Source organism: Lithobates pipiens, unplaced genomic scaffold (assembly GCF_037356315.1).
Source record: "Lithobates pipiens isolate NorthernLeopardFrog02 unplaced genomic scaffold, aLitPip1_a1.2 Scaffold_23, whole genome shotgun sequence".
In the NCBI taxonomy this organism is placed as follows: Eukaryota; Metazoa; Chordata; class Amphibia; order Anura; family Ranidae; genus Lithobates; species Lithobates pipiens.
The window spans coordinates 237,626,939-237,649,673 of NW_027507785.1; the positions used below are offsets into that span (position 1 = coordinate 237,626,939).

The window sequence follows — 22,735 nt, forward strand, 5'->3', positions numbered from 1 at the left end:
CTGAAGCTTTATCACCAAGGCTTTTTTTCTACAACAACCCAAAATTTTCTAAATTCAATTGTCACTGAAACAGAAAGTGAGATGAAATCTTCTGAACAGAGGCAGAGACAGCAAAACAAACCTTACAGGGGTGTAACCCTTCCCTACGCTATCCAAAAAGCTTAAAAATACTTTTTTTTTTGGCTGGAGCTACACTTAAAAAAATGTACCTACCTACAAACAGATTCAACTGAAGAACAAACCTACAGACCCCATCTTATTTGTAACCTGGGAACTGCCTATATTGTGTTTTTTCCAACTTGTCGCTCTTTTTTTTTATAGCGCAAAAAATAAAAACAGCAGAGGTGATCAAATACCACCAAAAGAAAGCTCTATTTCTGGGGGGAAAAATGATAAAAGTTTCATATGGGTACAGTGTTGTATGACTGTGCAATTGTCATTCAAAGTGTGACTGCGCTGAAAACAGAAAATTAGCCTGGGCAGGAAGGGGGTAAAAATGCCCTTTATTGAAGTGATTAATAATACTTTTCCCTTCAAAAGAATAATTTATTGTCATGTGTGTACTAGTCATGCGTGATTAAGATACGTGTGGTCAGATCGCTCTCCAGTCTTGAATTATCCATGAAGGCAAATTAAATGGTTATGGCAGTTGGAGCGGTACTACAGCCAAAGGATCTTGGGATTAAATGATCATCTGCACTGTGAGTTATGAGTCTGTCTTCCGCAGAATACTTGGCCTTTGAAACACAACATTTCCAGTAGAGCTGTAGAGCTGCACGATTCTGGCTAAAGTGAGAAACACTATTTTTTTGCTTATATGTTTTTGCTTATATTACACAAAAAAAAATTGGGCTAACTTTACTGGTTAGGTTTTTTTAATTCATTAAAAGTGTATTTTTTTTTCCAAAAAGTTGCATTTGAAAGACTGCTATGCAAATACAATGTGACATAAAAAATTGCAACAACCACCATTTTATTCTCTAGGGTCTCTGCTAAAAAAAATAAAAATAAAAAAAAAAAAAAATTATATATATATATATATATATATATATATATATATATATATATATATATATATATTATATATAATATCTAATGTGTGGGGGTCCTAAGTAATTTTCTAGCAAAAAAAAATGATTTTAACTTGATACAAACAAATGTCAGAAAAAGGTTTAGTGTTTAAGTGGTTAAACTTCCCACATTTACACCCGAAGTGTATTCCTTTGATCTAAAGGACAAATTGTTACAATGTTTATACTAAAGCTGGCCATACATGTTCAATCCTCTTTTACAAATTTCCTTTAGATTTTAGCCCCTTTCACACAGACGTCATCCATTCAGTCACGATTTTGCTAAGAAAAAACAAATTCTGTTTACATCAGTTTTTTATCCGTTTACATCCATTTTTCATCGGCTTCCATTTTTTAATTTGAAGAAAAATGCAGACTTGTTACGTTTAAAAAAAAAAAATGGGCCTGCGGATGAAAAATTGATGTAAACGAACATTTTTTTTACATCAGTTTGCCCATAGTAAATCATTGCTGTCCATTTTCCATCCGTCAATACAAAAGGGGCCTACGGGCTTGTTCACATGTGTAGCGATTATTGCTGCCATTCTGAAAAGTGATCTGTGATAAATCACTTTTTCAGAGTTCATTTGGCAGATGGCAAGGAGGTGATAGGTCGCCTCCACGCCAACTATTTTCCTACTTTAAACCTTAAAATCCCACCCTACTGCATTGCACGTAGTTGCAGGGCTGTCGTGGCAACTGAGGTGACTTGAGAAAGCGCATTGTGACACTTTCAGACACTGTTGTGTGTTCCACCTCGCAACCACCCACATCGACCTTTCCGGCTCTGCCCCTCTTCTGGTGTGGCCCGGTGACATCATATCCAGCTCTACAGCTCAGGTGCTGAGTCCCCACGCAGGGGAAAATCAAGGATGTCCTGCTACAAGTCCCACAAGCTGCACCGTGTGCAACGGATATTCCAGCAGCCCAAGACTTTCACCATACTATCTCCATCAGTGTGCAAGCAGCCTTACCTTTACCATCTCTGACAAGGCTCGGGTCAACAATTGGGTTTGTTACACGTTTGAGTACTACAGAACCACCCAGTAACATTATGTTCTTCAATATGAGTTTTCAAAATAGAAGCCAATTGCGACTGATTTTTATGTGACCTTTAACCACTTCAGCTCCGGACCAATAAACACCTTAAGGACCAGAGGTCTTTTTGCAATTTCGCACTGCACTGCTTTAACTGGTAATTGCGCGGTCATGCAATATTGCACCCAAACGAAATTTGCGTCCTTTTCTTCCCACAAATAGAGCTTTCTTTTGATGGTATTTGATTGCCTCTGCGATTTTTTTTTTTTGCGATATAAATGGAAAAAGAGCGAAAATTTTGAAAAAAAAAGATATTTTCTTCTTTTTGTTATAAGAAAAATCGAATAAACTAAATTTTAGTCATACATTGAGGGCAAAATTTATTCAGCCACATGTCTTTAGTAAAAAAAATGTCAATAAGCGTATATTTTTTGGTTTGCGCAAAAGTTATAGCGTCTACAAACTAGAGTACATTTTCTGGAATTTACACAGCTTTTAATTTATGACTGCCGATCTCATTTCTTGAGGTGCTAAAATGGCAGGGCAGTACAAATCCCCCCCAAATGACCCCATTTTGGAAAGTAGACACCCCAAGGAAATTGCTGATGGGTATGTTGAGCCCATTGAATATTTATTTTTTTTGTCCTAAGGGATTGAATAATGACAAAAAAAAAAAAAAAAATTTTTTTTTACAAAAAGTTGTCACTAAATGATATATTGCTCACACATGCCATGGTTATATGTGAAATGACACCCCAAAATACATTCTGCTGCTTCTCCCGAGTACGGGGATACCACATGTGTGGGACTTTTTGGGAGTCTAGTCGCGCACGGCACCCCGAAAACCAATCACCACCTTCAGGATTTCTAAGGGTGCACATTTTTGATTTAACTCCTCACTACCTATCACAGTTTCGAAGGCCATAAAATGCCAAAATAGCACAAAACCCCCCCAAATGACCCCATTTTGGAAAGTAGACACCCCAAGCTATTTACTGAGAGGCATGTTGAGTCCATGGAATATTTTATATTTTGCCAAAAGTTGCGGGAATATTACAAACTTTTTTTTTTTGCACAAAGTTGTCACTAAATGATATATTGCTCACACATGCTATGGGCAGAAGTCAAATTACACCCCAAAATAAATTCTGCTGCTTCTCCCGAGTACGGGGATACCACATGTGGGGGACTTTTTGGGAGCCTAGTTAACTAGCTACCTAGCGACACTAGCGACACTGATGCAGCGTTCAGAAAAATTATCGCTTAGTGACACTGGCAAAAGGGGGTGAAAGGGTTAACTAGCGGAAATCAGGGGGTTAAAACCATTATTGGGTAGTATATCGGGGTACCTAGCGCTATAAAAACCTGGCGGTGAACCTAAAAAAATAACTAGCTACCTAGCGACTGTAGCGACACTAATGCAGCGATCAGAAAAACGATCGCTTAGTGACACTGGCAAAAGGGGGTGAAAGGGTTAACTAGCGGCAATCAGGGGGTTAAAAACATTATTGGGTAGTATATCGGGGTACCTAGCGATATAAAAACCTGGCGGTGAACCTAAAAAAATAACTAGCTACCTAGCGACACATGCAGCGATCAGAAAAATGATCGCTTAGTGACACTGGCAAAAGGGGGTGAAAGGGTTAACTAGCGGCAATCAGGGGGTTAAAAACATTATTGGGTAGTATATCGGGGTACCTAGCGCTATAAAAACCTGGCGGTGAACCTAAAAAAATAACTAGCTACCTAGCGACTGTAGCGACACTAATGCAGCGATCAGAAAAACGATCGCTTAGTGACACTGGCAAAAGGGGGTGAAAGGGTTAACTAGCGGCAATCAGGGGGTTAAAAACATTATTGGGTAGTATATCGGGGTACCTAGCGATATAAAAACCTGGCGGTGAACCTAAAAAAATAACTAGCTACCTAGCGACACTAGCGACACATGCAGCGATCAGAAAAATGATCGCTTAGTGACACTGGCAAAAGGGGGTGAAAGGGTTAACTCTAGGGGCAATCAGGGGGTTAAATCTTTATTGGGGGGTGATAGGGGGCTACCCTGGACCTAACACTAACTGTCCTGACAGTTTTTACTGTCACAACTGACACTGAATGCATTGATCAGTAAAGAAATGATCAATGCAATCAGTGACACTGTGACTGGGGGGGGAGGGGGGGCGGGGGGGGGGGGGATCGGGGGGCGATCGGGGGGGGATCGGGGGGGGTTTGTGTGCCTGTGTGTACCTACATGTCAGTGTAGTGTTCGTGCAGACTTCCTTTTACTCTTCTCCTCGTAGTCCGGTCAAAAAGACCGCCCCGAGGAGAATGACATCACTTCCTCCTTCCTGTGTAAACAATACACAGGGGAGGAAGCTTCTCATTGGCCAGGAGCGATCCAGAGGGGGTGGCCGAAAACCAACGGCCATCCCCTCATCACGGAGCGCTCCTGGACCGAATCGGACCGCCGTAACCAGCGGGAGGGGGTCCGATCGGACCCCCCACCCGCTGGAAGGCAATCACGTAGATGTACGTGATTGTGCCTGCCTGTGCCATTGTGCTGACGTACAATGGCAATACGGCGGTCCTCAAGTGGTTAAGCTCCAATAAATCGTTTGTTACTACAATGGGACTGTTATGAACTGATCTTTACCCCTACTGAGACATTGGATTACACATAATCACAGAGTGAGATACAATATGAAGTCCCAAGCACTCTAAAAGAGAACACCGGTTGTGTTTTATTTAGGGGTCTTGTGGCGCAGCTGTCAGAAACCTTGAAATCAGGCTGAGACAGAAGTCCAGTTAAATCACACTTGTTTAATTAAATAAAAGTAAAAAGAACAAACGTAGTCAAAACATAGCCAAAGTTCCATAACCATAACGGATAGTCAGCCAAGCCAGAAGTCAGGGAACAATGTAGTGGAACAGTAAGCAGGATCTGGAGCCAGAAGGGATGCCAGCAAAGCCAGTCTTTAAAACAGGAACGCAGGAGATAGTTTCCTGAGATGTGACCAAGGCAAAGGCAGAGCTCCTCTGAACTGGACGGCTTAACCAGTTGCCGACCGCCGCACGCCGATGTACGTCGGTGCAATGGCACGGGCAGGCATAAGGGCTTACATGTACGTCCCTTGCCTCCCGCGGGTCGGGGGCCCGATCGGGCCCCCGCCCGGTGCCTGCGGCGGTCGGTATTCGTTCGGGAGCGATCCCGGACGAGGGGACGGCCATTCATTCATGGCCACCCCCTCGCGATCGCTCCCGACGAATGAAAATGCTCGGTGACATCACTTCCTCTCCTGTAATGTAAACACAGGAGAGGAAATGATGTAATCTCTCCTCGTGTCGGTCTTTTTCGTTCCGGCACGGAGGAGAGAGGATCGGTAAGTTGCACCCAACACTACACTTACAGTAGAACACGCCAGGCACACTTTTCACCCCCCTGATCACCCCCAATCACCCCCCAATCACCCCTGCCCCCCCCAGTCACAGTGACACCAAGTGCATTTTTTTTTTTTTTTCTTTTTTTTTTTTTTTTTTGCATTGGTGTCATTTGTGACTGTAATAACTGTTAGGGCAGTTAGGGCTAGCCCCCTTTAGCTCTAGGGTGCCCCCCTAACCCCCCCCAATAAAGGTTTAACCCCGTGATCACCCCCCGTCACCAGTGTCACTAATAAGCGATTTTTTTCTGATCGCTGTATTAGTGTCACAGGTGACCCTAGATAGGCAGGTAAGTATTTGGGTTCGCCGCAGCTTTTTATAGCGTCAGGGACCCCCATATACTACCGCATAGCCCCCTGATTGCCCCCCAGTTAACCCTTTCACCAGTGATCACCATATAACTGTTACAGGTGACGCTGGTTGGTTAGTTATTTTTTTTTTGTTTCAGGGCACCCGCCATTTATTACCTAATAAAGGTTTAACCCCCTGATCACCCGGCGGGTGATATAAGTTTTTTAGGGTCAGATAAGGCCTGCGTCGCCCCAGCGTCAGGTTAGTGCCAGTACCGCTAACACCCACGCGCAAAGCATACACCTCCCTTAGTAATATAGTATCTGATCAGATATATATTATCGTTGCCAGCATTTTAGGTTTCCCAAAACGCATTGTTAGCGGGATCAGCCCAGATACCCGCTAGCACCTGCGTTTAGCCCCTACGCCAAGCCCAGCCCAGCCCACCCAAGTGCAGTATCGATCGATCACTGTCACTTACAAAACACAACACACATAACTGCAGCGTTCGCAGAGTCAGGCTTGATCCCTGCGATCGCTAACAGTTTTTTTTGTAGCGTTTTGAAACAGTCGCTGACAGGCTAGGTGCTTTTTTACCTGTGAGTCTCACTAGTGTACCCCTAAATTTAGAGCCCAAAATGGCAAAGCGAAGGTACACTAGTGATGAGGCCTACACGTTTCTGAGCATGACAGATAGTGAAGAGGACGTCACTCATCTGTCAGATTCAGGCTCAGAATACGAACCTGTAGAGGACAGCGGCTCCATGACAGATAGCTCTGACGACGGAGATGAGGCCGCTGCTAAGAACAGGTGTGCCCAATCCCGTATGTATTCTGTTGTTGAGGTGCAGGAACCGCAGGTCACTCGTATGGAGCAGAGACGTACTAGAGCCGCTCAGCCTTCTGGTGAACTGGCAAGCACCAGCGGCCTAGTACACCCTGGACCTACATCCAGCACTGCAGTAACACGTGGTGACGTGGCGAGTCCCATAAGTGCAGTTCAAGCTGGCGAGGTGGCAAGCACAAGTAGTGTCCCGCTGCCACCAAGAAAACAAAGACAGGCCCGTCGTACCCATAGTGCCCTTCCTGCAGAATTCGCCAATCCTATTTGGGTGCCCACCACTTCTGCAGAACCCGTACTTCCCCCATTCACTGGCCAACCTGGCATTAACGTGGAAACAGTTGATTTTACGACACTTGACTTTTACTCACTGTTTTTCACCGAAGATCTCTATAGATCTATTGTGGACCAAACCAATTTGTACGCTGCTCAACACATCGCCACTATTCCCCAGTCCGCCCTTGCCAGACAATGGAAACCAGTTACGGTTTCCGAATTTAAAATCTTTCTGGGCCTCTCCCTCAACATGGGCATAACCAAAAAGAGTGAGTTGCGGTCATATTGGTCCATTGACCCAATTCACCATATGCGCGTGTTCTCTGCTTCCATGTCCAGGGCACGATACGAGATGATTTTGCGGTTCATGCACTTCAGCGACAATGAACTCTGTCGTCCTCGTGGAGACCCTGAGTACGATCGGCTCTACAAAATTCGGCCCCTCATAAACCACTTCAACCAACGTTTTGCAGCCTTGTTTACTCCCGATCAAGTTGTCTGCGTTGATGAGTCCCTGATTAAATTTTCTGGTCGCTTGTCATTCAAGCAATACGTCCCCAACAAGCGTTCCAGATACGGGGTCAAGATGTATAAGCTCTGTGACAGGGCCACAGGCTATACACGTAGTTTCATGGTTTATGAGGGAAGAGATAGTCACGTAGAGCCGGAGAACTGCCCTGACTACATAGGAAGCGCTGGCAAGATAGTGTGGGACTTGGTGTCACCCTTATTCGGAAAGGGGTACCACTTGTACGTGGACAATTATTACACAAGCGTGCCACTGTTTAGTCACTTGTTTGATCATCAGATTGGAGCATGTGGCACCGTGCGACCTAATCGCCGGGGCTTTCCCCAGCGGCTTGTAGAGTCCCGTCTTAGGCTGGGGGAGAGAGCCTGCTTGCGCAGTAATAATTTGCTCGCTATGAAGTGGAGGGATAATAAGAATGTTTTCGTTCTTACCTCCCTTCATGCAGACACGACGGTCCAAATTCCTACGGCGACTGGTATTGTGGAGAAACCCCTCTGTGTCCACAAATATAACCTTAACATGGGAGGGGTGGACCTCAATGACCAGTTGTTGGCGCCGTATCTAGTTGCCCGTAAGTCCAGACGCTGGTACAAAAAAGTGTCTGTTTATTTATTCCAATTGGCTATACTGAATGCTTATGTACTACACAAAGCTTCAGGACGGACTGGATCCTTCCTCAAATTCCAGGAGGATATCGTCAGAGCCCTTCTGTATCCAGGCGGTGCTCCACCTCACCTTCCCCTACCAGATGCAGTAAGCCGGCTGCATGAGAGGCATTATTCTTATGTCCTCCCGAGTACCCCTACCCAACGAGCCCCCCAAAGAAAATGTCGTGTCTGCAGAAAGCGCGGATTTAGGCGTGACACCCGTTCTTATTGTCCCCGCTGTCCTGGCCAGCCTGGTCTTTGTCAGGGTGAGTGTTTTGAACGCTACCATGAACTAGTTGAGTATTAGCGTAGGGTACAGCATTGCACAAGCTAGGCACACGTTCACAGGGTCTCCCAAGATGCCATCACATTTTGAGAGACCCAAACCGCTGGAACCGTTACAACAGAAGTGTTAAAGTTACATAAAAAAGTGTTAAAAAAAAAAAAAAAAAAGTAAAAAAACCAAAAAAACCAAAAAAAATATAAAATAAAAAAACCAAAAATAGTTGTCGTTTTATTGTTCTCTCTCTCTCTATTCTCTCTCTATTGTTCTGCTCCTTTGTACTGTATTCTATTCTGCAATGTTTTATTGTTAACCATTTTTTGTTTTCAGGTATGCCATTCAGCTGTAGCGTGGATTTATTTATCTTGACAGCAACAGCGTTTGCTCCCACGATACGTAAAGCCACGACTCCAGCGCTGTCGGAGGTGATTTCACCACCACAGTTAAAAAAGAGCATATATGCCGAAGCATGGGGGCATAAGGGGTGGAGGAGCGATTTTGTTCCTAATGCCACGTACATACAGTCAAAATTCCGACGGAGGGCTTGCCCGTGGAAAAGTTTGAATGTATGTACGCGGCATAACTTTTTTGCGGGAGGATGCCCCCATGCTTCGGCATATATATATTTTAGGCACAGATTGTGTTAAATGTGTTATTTTTTGCGATTTTTTTTGTATTTGCTTTGCAGGTATGGTAAGTCCTACTGTTATACTGTAATGTTACTTTGTTTTATTGTTAACCATCATTTGCTTAGCAGGTACGCCATTCTGCTGCAGAGCGGATTTATTTATCTTGACAGCAACAGCGTTTGCTCCCATGATACATAAAGCCGCGACTCTAGCACTGTCGGGGGTGATTTCACCACCACAGTTAAAAAAGAGCATATATGCCGAAGCATGGGGGCATAAGGGGTGGAGGAGCGATCTGCTCCTACCTTTTGCGGGAGGATGCCCCCATGCTTTGGCATATATAAATGGTGCATGTATGCCCACCATTAGAAAGTGGGTGGATGAAGGGTGGTATCTAATGGTGGGCATACCCACCGATCAATATTTTTTTTTCGTTCAGCCCACAGGCTGCATGAAAAAAAAAATACAATATATGCCCAACCAGTTCCAGCAACATACTGGTATGTTGCGGGACTTTGAGTGCTTATACCAGAATGATGCCTGCAGGTTTAGGTATCATCTTGGTATCATTCTTTTCAGCCAGCGGTCGGCTTTTATGTAAAAGCAATCCTAGCGGCTAATTAGCCTCTAGACTACTTTTACAAGCAGTGGGAGGGAATGTCCCCCCCCCCGCACCATCTTCCATGGTTTTCTCAGGCTCTCCTGTCCCAACAGGGAACCTGAGAATGCAGCCGGTGGTTCCGCCAGCTGACCATAGAGCTGATCAGAGACCAGAATGGCTCCAATCATCTCTATGGCCTAAGACACCGGAAGCTACGAGCATTTCATGACTTAGATTTTGCGGGATGTAAACAGCGCCATTGGGAAATTGGGAAAGCATTTTATCACACCGATCTTGGTGTGGTCAGATGCTTTGAGGACAGAGGAGAGATCTAGGGTCTGATAGACCCTAATTTTTTTTAAAAAGAGTACCTGTCACTACCTATTGCAATCATAGGGGATATTTACATTCCCTGAGATAACAATAAAAATCATAAAAAAATATATATAAATGAAAGGAACAGTTTAAAAAAAAAATAAAAAAGCAAAAAAAAAAATAAAAAAAAAAAAAAAAAAAAAAAACACCCCTGTCCCCCCCTGCTAAGGCGCAACGCGGAACACAAGCGTTGGTCTGGTGGCATATGTAAACGGCAATTGCACCATGCATGTGAGGTATCACCACGAAGGTCAGATCGAGGGTACTAATTTTAGCAGTAGACCTCCTCCGTAAATCTAAAGTGGTCACCTGTAAAGGCATTTAAAGGCTTTTAAAAATGTACGTAGTTTGTCGCCGCTGCACGTTTCTGCGCAATTTTAAAGCATGTCGTGTTTGGTATCCATGTACTCGGCCTAAGATCATATTTTTTATTTCATCAAACATTTGGGCAATATAGTGATTTTTAGTGCATTAAAATAAAAAAAAGTGTGTTTTTTCCCCAAAAAATGCGTTTGAAAAATCGCTGCGCAAATACCGTGTGAAAAAAAAAAATGAAACACCCACCATTTTAATCGGTAGGGCTTTTGCTTTAAAAAAACACTTCATGTTTGGGGGTTCAAAGTAATTTTCTTGCAAAAAAAAATATTTTTTCATGTAAACAAAAAGTGTCAGAAAGGGCTTTTTCTTCAAGTGGTTAGAAGAGTGGGTGATGTGTGACATAAGCTTCTAAATGTTGTGCATAAAATGCCAGGACAGTTCAAAACCCCCCCAAATGACCCCATTTTAGAAAGTAGACACCCCAAGCTATTTGCTGAGAGGCAGGTTGAGTCCATGGAATATTTTATATTTTGACAAAAGTTGTGGAAAAAATACATTATTATTATTTTTTTTTTTTTTTTTGCACAAAGTTGTCATTAAATGATATATTGCTCAAACATGCCATGGTTATATGTAAAATTACACCCCAAAATACATTCTGTTGCTTCTCCTGAGTACGGGGATACCACAAGTGTGAGACCTTTTGGGAGCCTAACCGCGTACGGTACCCCAAAATCCAAGCACCACCTTCAGGATTTCTAAGGGTGTAAATTTTAGATTTCATTCCTCACTGCCTATCACAGTTTTGGAGGCCATGGAATGCCCAGATAGCACAAAATCCCCCCAAGTGACCCCATTTTGGAAAGGAGACACCCCAAGCTATTTGCCGAGAGGTATGGTTAGTATTTTGCAGACCTTCATTTTTGTCACAAAGTTTTGAAAATTGAAAAAAAGAAAAAAAATATACATTATTTTTTTTTTTCTTCATTTTCAAAAACAAATGAGAGCTGCAAAATACTCACCATGCCTCTCGGCAAATAGCTTGGGGTGTCTACTTTCCAAAATGGGGTCATTTTGGGGGGTTTTGTGCTATTTTGGCATTTTATGGCCTTCAGAACTGTGATAGGTAGTGAGGTGTAAAATCAAAAATTTACACCCTTAGAAATCCTGAAGGCGGTTCTTGGTTTTCGGGGCCCCGTACGCGACTAGGCTCCCAAAAAGTCCCACACATGTGGTATCCCCGTACTCAGGAGAAGCAGCAGAATTTATTTTGGGGTGTCATTTCACATATGTCCCTGGCATGTGTGAGCAATATATCATTTAGTGACAACTTTGTGAAAAAAAAATAAAAAAAAATAAAAGTTTGTAATTTTCCCGCAACTTGTGGCAAAATATAAAATATTCCATGGACTCAACATGCCTCTCAGCAAATAGCTTGGGGTGTCTACTTTCTAAAATGGGGTCATTTGTGGGGGTTTTGTGCCATCTTGGCATTTTATGGCCTTCAAAACTGTAATAGGTAGTGAGGCGTGAAATCAAAGATTTACGCCCTTAGAAAGCCTGAAGGCGGTTCTTGGCTTTCGGGGCCCCGTACGCACCTAGGCTCCCAAAAAATCCCACACATGTGGTATCCCTGTGCTCAGGAGAAGCAGCAGAATTTATTTTGGGGTGTCATTTTACATATGCCCATGGCATGCGTGAGCAATATATCATTTAGTGACAACTTTGTGAAAAAAAAAAAGTTTGTAATTTTCCCGCAACTTGCGGCAAAATATAAAATATTCCATGGACTCAACATGCCTCTCAGCAAATAGCTTGGGGTGTCTACTTTCTAAAATGGGGTCATTTGTGGGGGTTTTGTGCCATCTTGGCATTTTATGGCCTTCAAAACTGTAATAGGTAGTGAGGCGTGAAATCAAAGATTTACGCCCTTAGAAAGCCTGAAGGCGGTTCTTGGCTTTTGGGGCCCCGTACGCAGCTAGGCTCCCAAAAAGTCCCACATATGTGGTATCCCCGTACTCAGGAGAAGCAGCAGAATTTATTTTGGGGTGTCATTTCACATATGCCCATGGCATGCGTGAGCAATATATCATTTAGTGACAACTTTGTGAAAAAAAAAAATAAAAAAAAAAAAGTTTGTAACTTTCCCGCAACTTGCGGCAAAATATAAAATATTCCATGGACTCAACATGCCTCTCAGCAAATAGCTTGGGGTGTCTACTTTCTAAAATGGGGTCATTTGTGGGGGTTTTGTGCCATCTTGGCATTTTATGGCCTTCATAACTGTAATAGGTAGTGAGGCGTGAAATTAAAAATGTATGCCCTTAGAAAGCCTGAAGGCGGTGCTTGGTTTTCGGGGCCCCGTACGCGGCTAGGCTCCCAAAAAGTCCCACATATGTGGTATCCCCGTACTCAGGAGAAGCAGCAGAATTTATTTTGGGGTGTAATTTCACATATGCCCATAGCATGTGTGAGCAATATATCATTTAGTGACAACTTTGTGAAAAATTTATAAAGTTTGTCATTTTCCCGCAACTTGTGGCAAAATATAAAATATTCCATGGACTCAACATGCCTCTCAGCAAATAGCTTGGGGTGTCTACTTTCTAAAATGGGGTCATTTGTGGGGGTTTTGTGCCATCTTGGCATTTTATGGCCTTCAAAACTGTGATAGGTAGTGAGGAGTAAAATTACATATGTATGCCCTTAGAAATCCTGAAGGCGGTGCTTGGCTTTCGGGGCCCCGTACGCGGCTAGGCTTCCAAAAAGTCGACCACATGTGGTATCCCCGTACTCAGGAGAAGCAGCAGAATGTATTTTGGGGTACAATTCCACATATAACCATGGCATGTGTGAGCAATATATCATTTAGTGACAACTTTGTGTAAAAAAAAAAAAAAATTTTTTTTTTTGTCATTATTCAATCGCTTGCGGCAAAAAAATAAAATATTCAATGGGCTCAACATGCCTCTTATCAATTTCCTTAGGGTGTCTACTTTCCAAAATGGGGTCATTTGGGGGGGTTTTGTACTGCCCTGCCATTTTAGCACCTCAAGAAATGAGATAGGCAGTCATAAAATAAAAGCTGCGTAAATTCCAGAAAATGTACCTTAGTTTGTAGATGTGACAACTTTTGCGCAAACCAATAAATATACAATTATTGACTTTTTTTTTACCAAAGACATGTGGCTGAATACATTTTGGCCTAAATGTATGACTAAAATTGAGTTTATTGGATTTTTCTAATAACAAAAAGTAGAAAATATCATTTTTTTTCAAAATTTGCGGTCTTTTTACGTTTATATCGCAAAAAATAAAAATCGCAGAATCAGTCAAATACCTTTAAAAGAAAGCTCTATTTGTGGGAAGAAAAGGACGCAAATTTCGTTTGGGTACAACATTGCATGACCGCGCAATTACCAGTTAAAGCAGCGCAGTGCCAAAGTGTAAAAAGACCTCTGGTCATTTACCAGCAAAATGGTCCGGTCTGAAAGTGGTTAAGTAGGCAGGACTGACTAGCAGGATCATCAACAGCTGAGTAATTGTGGAGAGAGATGGGAGCTGACAATTAGCCAACAGCTGAGCGGCCAGCTCAGAGAAGGAAGGACTGAGCCCAGCCCTGACAGCAGCCCCATTAACTTGAAAAGAGTGCAATGTGACATGCCATTTAATTTTTGCCGCAGTAAAGCATAACAGCCCTGGCATTTGCGCTGCCCTGAGCGGATGCATTGAAGCTGCAATATAGTAAATTTTTATTCTTAGGTTTAGATACATAGTTGCAATGAGGCATGTAAAAGAAATTAAAAAAAACAAAACAAAATGTTATTTTTACGGATCTACTCTAAGAAAACACATTATAGTTCCCCTATAACTGTATGCACCAATTGTCTTATATTCTTTTGTAGGTGATGGAGGTTAACTGTACAAATGTTCATTGTAAATAGAATTATGTAGCATCTGCAGAGCGCCAATGCTCCCAGTAATTCTAGCAAATATTAGCCACATACAGGTTTTAAATTATATTCACATTGGAGAGTTTGTAGTTGACAACATACTGGCAAAGCAAATCTCATAAACAAATCACAGACAACTATCTCCTAAGTAGCCTTCGCTGCCAGAAAGAAAATGAGAACAGCCTTCAGCCTGATCCTACTAACGGCGACACGATTGCTTTACTCAATCCATCTGCTCTCACTGATTGGTTACAGCTTATTCTGGTCTGTGTTCTGATGTGTTTTGTCCTCATGAAACATTGACCTGACCTCATGGAAAGCAAATAACTATTCCAGACATTCCACCCTTCCTCACACACCAAAATAATAATAAAAAACCCCCCCCCTGACTTTTCCTCCCTGACCGATACCTGTATTCAGGGGAAAACAGCTGTACAAGCATATTCACAGGTTATTCCATAAAGTTCTAGAGCGCCAAATGCAAAAAACCTGTCCAAATCTCAATGTATATGGTATGCTGAAAATGGCCTTGAGAAACTACATCTATTTGTTCCTACCATGACTAGTGTCACGAACAACTACAGGCGTTCCTAATGGCCTACACACAAAAACATTTTCCTTGTTTAACCTCAAGCAATCTAACCGATCTGAAAAGATCGATGTACTGTCACAGAAAGCAGTTGTCCTTTTGGCCTACCCTCCCAGCAAGCGAATGTACCCCCCTATCCTTGTTCCAGATGTAAACTCATCTGAAACGGCTAGTTGAGGCCCACAGGTACCTTCAAAGCCTCTGGAGGAAATCGTCTATCCCCTAGTCCTGCTTGCATTGTCAATGTACAATGATGTCTATAAGGCCGTCTCTTAAAGTAATAAAGCTAAACAATATCTTTATCCTACAGAAATAATTTATTTCCACTGCGTAAAAGAAGAAGTACAGCCAAAGCCCATTTGACTGTACTTCTCCTGTGGATCACAGGATGCACTCCTCTGACCTGTTTTCAGCAGATAGCATGCTGAAGCCCGCTGTCGGCTGATGTCACAGAGCTGCTCCAGGCTTGATTAGGATTGCGGAAACAAAGTCAGGCCCCCCCCAATCCCGACCTGGCCCCATGGCTCAGCCTCTCAGCGAGCCACTGAGAGCCTTAGTAAACCACTCCTGGCCCCTCAACACCTGCACATGCTTGTGGGGGGTGGGTAGAGCAGAGAGCGGCCACTGACAGTCAACAGCTCTCTGCTCACAGAGCTCTGAGAACCGAGCGATCAGTGGTCTTTGATCACTCAGTTCTCAGTCTTACAACCAGCGGGGGACAGATGCAGCATCGGACCGATGCAGGACTATCGTACACACGCCCGACATTCGGCCCGTGTGTACTAGACTGTAGACAGTTGTGATTGAAACAGGTGTTTCATTGATTTCCCCCAGCTTAGTCCCCTTTCACACATGCGCGACCTTAAAGTCGCACGGTTTTGCTACGACTTGAAGCAATGCCTGTGTAATCTTGAGGTCTATGGACCTAAAATCACATCAAAGTCGGACTAAAGTAGTGCAGGGACTACTTTGAAGTCGCTGCGACATGAAGTCTCACAGTTATGAATGGTACTCATTGGAAATCATGGGGTATGACTTGTCATGCAACTTTGCAGTCAAAAGTCACACAAGTGTGAAAGGGGCCTTATGCAACTGAGGAGTGATTAAGTGATTTCCCCAGTCACAAGGATAAAATAGACAGTGAACCTCACCAGCAGGGACACCACAGCAATAAAAACCTGACAGGGATTCTAACCCTCCCCCGCTCTATCCAAAACTACACAAAAAAAAAAGATTTGACTGTGCTCTAAGTTTGCCATGCAGCATATAATAATACCTTTTCACATAACTGCACAGTAGTCTCATTGTTAACATTTACTTAATGGAACATAATTCCCTTTTTCTAAAATAAATAAATTAGTAGACAACCACAGGTCAAATATAAAATACCAGAGAGCTCTTGGAAAGGAATACGAATTCTGTAATCTTCTTTCTCTAAGCTGTGATTAGTGTAATGCATTAAAACTCAAGAACAAAAAAAGAAACTGGTATTAGCTTTGCACAGCACCTCACACTGAGTAAAATTCAGATACCAGAAGGTTAGCTCAAGAGGTCTTTCAACAATAGTTTTCAGGACCGGAGGTCCAGCGCAGTTGTTTATGGCATGAGGCTTTCAAGCCAATCATCCACCCTCTCCCTAAAATAAAAGCTATCTTCATCTCATGTTCTCCCTTTTACCAACCAGTAACCTGCACCCCAACACTAAAAGTAAAATCAGTCCCCCCCAAAAAAGGAGGTGCACCACACACCCACAGCATCGTTTAAATCTGAGGCTTTTTCCAGTCTAGGTTTTCTGAGATACTTCCATGAGGTTTCAAAGCTTAGAAGCCTCATGCCTGTTCTTTTTGGCCACTAAGGCAATCAATCATAATGATGGACCAAAAGGGATGTGTTGCAGGCAGGAGAACGCTACTAGGAGCCGTCAAAGCTCTGTTTATCACAGCATGCTATCTATCGGTTGTGTGGTGGGAATCTTAAGGCACCTGCATGAAGGTGCCTTAAAAGGTGGTCACTGGGACATTAAGAGGTCCTAAGTCCGCAAAAGCTAAAAATGTAAATAATTACCCATTGATGGTTAGGTATGTATTATTATTATTATTATTATTCAGGATTTATATAGAGCCAACAGTTTGCGCAGCGCTTTACAATATGAGGGCAGACAGTACACTTACAATACAATTCAGTACAGGAGGGATCAGAGGGCCCTGCAGCTTACAATCTAGAAATGTAGAGACCGAAGACACTTTTAATAGCTAGAAAACAGTAGTTGCCCGTAATTAAGCAATCCACAGCAATCATTCACTGCACTGACTAATTAAATAGGATTGGTTTCTGTGACTCATTGCTCTTTGTACGCTTTCCTCAACAATGTCTGTAAACACTGGTATAGAAGTTGCCTGGAGCTGGAAGCTGCACCATCCAATGTAGGGAGTTCTGTATCAGTGCATCTCAGCCAAGTCAGAAAATGACTTTGCAATTAGAGCTACAGCCAGAGATAACAATTAATATCTATTTCTACAGAGATCAGACAGAAGCTGTTCAGCATTACCAAAACACATGTACATTAAACTCAGAGCCTAATTACACAATGCATCAATAACTCTATTCTGAAATCCATTAGATTTTGGCTGAAAACCTTTACAGTCATGCTACAGTCATTTCCTCTCTATCATACCATCGGCACTGACCTGGAAATCGGCTCCCAAGTCCCACTATAAGCTTCCCAAATAAAATGTAAAAAGGTAATCCTGACAAAAGTAATTTAATATATATATATATATATATATATATACACGCTGTGATTTTATTTTAACAACGTTTAAAAATACTGAATACATATACATATATATATATATATATATATATATATATATACATACACACACACACACACACACACTCGTGCTCACACACACAAATTCTCAGTACAGTGAAAAAGAAACAGGCAAAAATTTTAACCATGCATTTATGTTGTTGATAATTCCAAATGCACCTAATTTCTTCTACATGTTTCGCCAATAATGGCTTCTTCAGGAATTATTTAAGTGCGAACAACATAACTGAATAGAAAAAACAAATAAATGAATACATACATAGTGATAGTTAATATAGCATGCCAGATTTATATAACATAGCATGGGTTCCAATGGTTGTACCCAGATGAAAATGGAGGGCTACCGTGAAAATTGATTATTTTATGTATTATAAAAAAAATGTTTTTCTATTCAGGTTATGTTGTTCGCACTTACTAATTCCTGAAGAAACATGTAGAAGAAATTAAGTACACTTGGAATCATCAACAACTTAACAAACGCATGGTTACAAATCATGACTGTTTCTTTTTTACTGTACTTGGATTTATATATATATATATATATTTAGAATTGTTTAACTTTGTTAAAATAAGGTTTTGTAAAAACAGTTATTTTTTCTGTGTTCATGGATTCAAAATGCATCTTAAAAATCCCATCCTACGCTATTTGGCTTGTTCAATACTAATCTGGGATGTGGTGCTGTCATAACCTTACATCCTGAGCATTACAGGTCTCTTTCTTCTCCAATATATAAATCCAGCAAGTAGAGCCTGTGCCACTGCCACTGTCTCTGGGCCAGGTTTTTTATGAAGCAAGCGCACTGATGATGCAGGTGTGTGCTGCACTCACGTTAGAGCCAGAGTTAGAGGTCAGTGGCCTCACCCTCCCGACGGGGTCCATAAGTAAAAAGAGCTGTGAAGTGCACATTGCACCATGCTATCCAGGTTAAGACAGACAAAGGCCCGAGCCTGTGAGGATGTAGCAGCTGGGAGCTGCAGGAGAAACAGTCAAGCCAACAAAAGCTACAGTGTTTTGTGCACGAGCACTGGGACTGTGTGTTTGATTGTCTGGAGGACCAAGGCGGAGGAGGCACGAGCAGTGAAGCTGCAAAAAGAGCTACAAGACTGAATTGCATTGATGGAGAGAAACCCCTGCATGGGAAACTACTAAGTGTGAACTTTTTGCTTTGTTTTAAATAAAGGTGAGTAGAAAAAGCTCTGAAACATACCTCTGGCGTGGAGTTAACTCACTGTTTGGCGCTCCCAGTGAGCTGCGAATTCCCCAACTTGCCACCACCCAATCTGAAAAAAGTAATCTCATCTATAAAGCCAGTCTGAAATTTTTATCCAATGAGTCCATATTACTAATGCTGCTTAAAAGTTGTTAAAAGTTAAAAGTAAACCTGCATCAACCAAAAAAAAATTCTCAACCCGACAGTAAAGTACCTATTCTAACTTTTATTGACATTTCAGTTATCCGCCCATCCTCTAGTCATATATTGTTGTTTAATGATGGAATAAGCTATTATCTCAGGTTCCTCAATTCTGTTAACCTCTGGAGAACCAGAAGATTATTGGAGGGGAACAGGACAAGAGGTGTAAAGGAAGCCCCCTCGTCAACTCTGCCTTGTCCAGGTACGTCACAAGCAGAAATGTGAAAATGTGAGGATGCCTATTGACTGTCCAATGAGCCGGCAGGCCAGTTAGGAATCTGTAGGAATAAATAATGGTGTTACCATCTTGGCTATGTCATAAGTCAGGGAGGGATTTTCATGAAAGCCGAGTAGAAATACAAATATACTGTCAAGTTAGATGGTTTATATTTAGATATTTGAATTGTGTATAGTTGTTTGGTCAGAGTTTTTTCTGTATAGAAAATCTCTGTCAAAAGACTTGTGCATAGAACTGTTGGTGAAATATTGATGATGCTGATGTGACAGCGACATATGCCATTCCTTTCCCTTCCCTCTGCAAAGAGATCAAACTTTCCCTAGTGGTTATATGCGCCTGGATACACTGCTGTATGTGGACCAATGTGTCAAATCTAAAAGCAGCAGCAGACCATAGTGATATTATTAGTCCAAATAATAAAAGTGTTTTTTCTGTAAAAGTCTGTATGAATTAGAATTGCATGATACTAGATTTATTATAAATAAACATATCATGCTTACCTCCGCTTTGCAGTTCATTTTGCACAATGTGGCCCTGATCGTCTTCTGGGGTCCCCCGACGAAGCTTGCGGCTCCTCCTCGCATCAGTAAACCCCATAGGAGAAGTGTTCTCCCTGGGCGTTACCTTGGGGGCGCGCTCCCGAGTCCAGCATTTGTGTCCATAGACATGCATCGTACGCAGTACCATTTTTTTAGACCGGACGGTCGGCTTTCTTGGGATAACAACCGATGCAGCTGAAAGCCACACAGCTGTCCCCCCCCCGTGCAGCTCTCCCGCCCCACCAGGAGGCCCACTCGACCAGCCGGCACGTCCATTGGCTAGCCAGGGTTCAGAATGAAGCCGGAATCAGCTTCGATTGTGTCTCATATCTAGTTACCCCGGAAGCGATGTCACGACATCACTTCTTGTTTACTGGAGCCTTAAAGGCACCAACATTTAAAAAAATAACAGCATTGAAAACAGGCAAACTTGGCTATTTGAATGCTTTTAAGTGCAAAGGAGGGATTTGGGGTCTTTTAGACCCCAGATCCCTCCAAAAAGAGTACCTGTCACTGCCGATTACTGTCACAAGGGATGTTTACATCCCTTGTGACAGCAAAAAAAAATATTAGAAGAATTATTTTTAAAGAGAGTGTAAAAATAAAAATCATAAAATAAAATAAAGAAAATAAATAAAATAAATGTAAATATAAATATATATATATATATATATATATATATATATATATATATATATATATATATATATATATATATATATATATATATATATATATATATATATATATATTTAAAGCATGCAGCAAGTTGCAGCCACAAATGTAAATGGTGTTCAAACCACAAATGTTAGGTATTGCCGCAATCATTAGATCGAGAGCAATAATTTTAGCACAACACCTCCTCTGTAACTCTAAACTGGAACCGGTAGAAATTGTTAAAGCGTTGCCTATGGAGATTTTTAAGTACCTTAGTCTGCTGCCATTACATGAGTGTGTGCAATTTCAAAGCATGAAATGTAAGGTATCTAATTACTCAGTGTAACATCATCTTTCACATTATACAAACAAATTGGGCTAACTTTACTGTTTTGTTTTTTTATTAATTCATGAAAGTGTATTTTTTCCAAAAAAATTGAGGTTGAAAAACTGCTGCTCAAAAAATGGCCCGGTCATTAAGGGGGTAAAACTTTCTGGGGCCGATGTGGTTAAGGCTTTAGGACCACTTTAACCACTGTCTGGCGAATACCCTGGACCACATCCAAGTAGTAAAAAGCTATCTCTCATTTGATAAACCAGCATAGGGCAGAGTGATGAAAGCAGAGTATTCTCATTTAGAGGAAAGGAGAACACTACCTTAGGTAGGAAGGAAGGACTCAAAGGATGACCTTATTCCTCTGCAGGTAGCAGTATAACCAAGCAGGTAGATGGCTACCAGGAGTGAAACAATTTTTTTTTCCTAATGGGTTGGGTCTACTCTGCCCCATGGCAGCCTGGTACCTGTCTGATGGTTGTATTTTCAGCAAATCATACAATGGGCACAGACCAATGATGCAGAAAGGATAAGTGAAGCAGCTTCTAATAATGTTAGTTCTATCTCTCCGTAGTTGAAACTCGCAGGATAAATATAGAACAAATCTGTCTCTCAACCGATAATGCAGAATATATAGAAAACACATATCAAGATGCTCAAAGTAATCATTATTCCTTGCAATAAAAACTAAAGTGCATTGGCAACCTATCCATTTTCCACACTTGCATGCCACCACTTTAAAAGTCAGTGCTTTTGCCGGATCAGGAGTCTCAATTCACTTATGGTTATGCTTTGCAAGTTTTCCACTCTGCCAAAGAGATCCGTGCTCCCAGTTGATAAATAACACTATTAAAGCTCTGCGTACCATGCCCACTGTCTCAATGATGTCATATCCCCTTGATATAGGATCCCATTAAAGTTCCTGCTCAAACACAAGAACAGGTCAAGAACACCGCTGCTCCTTACTAATGCTGTATTATCAAAGGAAAAGCTTTTATTCCAATTTTCCCATCATCTAACAGACTAGGAACAAAGTTTCAGACCTTCACAGATTAATCAAAAATAAAATTTTGACATTAAAGATCATTCTTCAGTGCACAAGTTCAATGCATTCTGAGTTAGAAGTGAATTAACTGTTTCGATGTCATGGGCATAGCCACATTTTGTTAAAGTTCTAATAAGAGTACATGGTCACAGACATATATAGGCATTAAATATACCTATAGTAAAAAAACTCTGATTTTCTGCTGCAGGTTGGGCGTACAACCTCTCCCATAAATGGATGGCTGAACGCCCATATACTCATGTAAAAGCCAATGCTTGGCTGCATCAGCATTTATCTTTATATGGCCTTTTTTTCCTGAACACGGAAGTGCCAGGGGTTTAAAGTTATGCATATATAAAGGATATAAATATTTTCTGTATTGTGTTCAGTAATAAAATCATGTAAATATACAACATAGCAAAGGACTACCAACTACTTGCTGCCTAACAGCTGAGACTTGTTTATAGCTCCATCTACTGGCTGCAGATACTTAAATGAGTCATAGAATTGACATACCCTTGCCCACTCTGCTAGCTCAAAAATCAACATCTTAAAGCAGAGCTCCACCCAAAAGGGGAAGCTATGCTTGTCCGGACTCCCCCCCCCCTCAACATTTGGCACCTTTTGGATGGGGGGGGGGCAGGTACCCGCTCCCACTTCCAGCTCAGTTCGCCATGAAAAAGGGAGCCAGACATCCCCACCCCCTTCCTTCCCCCAGCAACCAGCCCATTTACAGACCGCAGCGCGATTCGAGCATGCACAGTAGTAATCAGCTGTGAAGCAACAAGGCTTCACTGCCAGA

At 42.0% G+C, this 22,735-nt stretch overlaps 1 protein-coding gene across 4 annotated transcripts in view; it reads right to left on the minus strand.

Annotated features, from left to right (window-relative positions):
* LRRC8D (leucine rich repeat containing 8 VRAC subunit D) overlaps positions 1 to 22,735 on the minus strand; it is a 129,055-nt gene that overhangs the window by 29,059 nt on the left and 77,261 nt on the right. For 2 of the 4 annotated variants that reach the window (XM_077452946.1, XM_077452945.1), the window contains one exon: positions 18,917 to 18,989. The exons of the other annotated variants lie outside the window; for them this stretch is intronic. The gene's annotated coding sequence lies outside the window, so the exon portion shown is untranslated. The remainder of the gene's footprint in view (positions 1 to 18,916; positions 18,990 to 22,735) is intronic. 4 annotated transcript variants of the gene reach the window in all.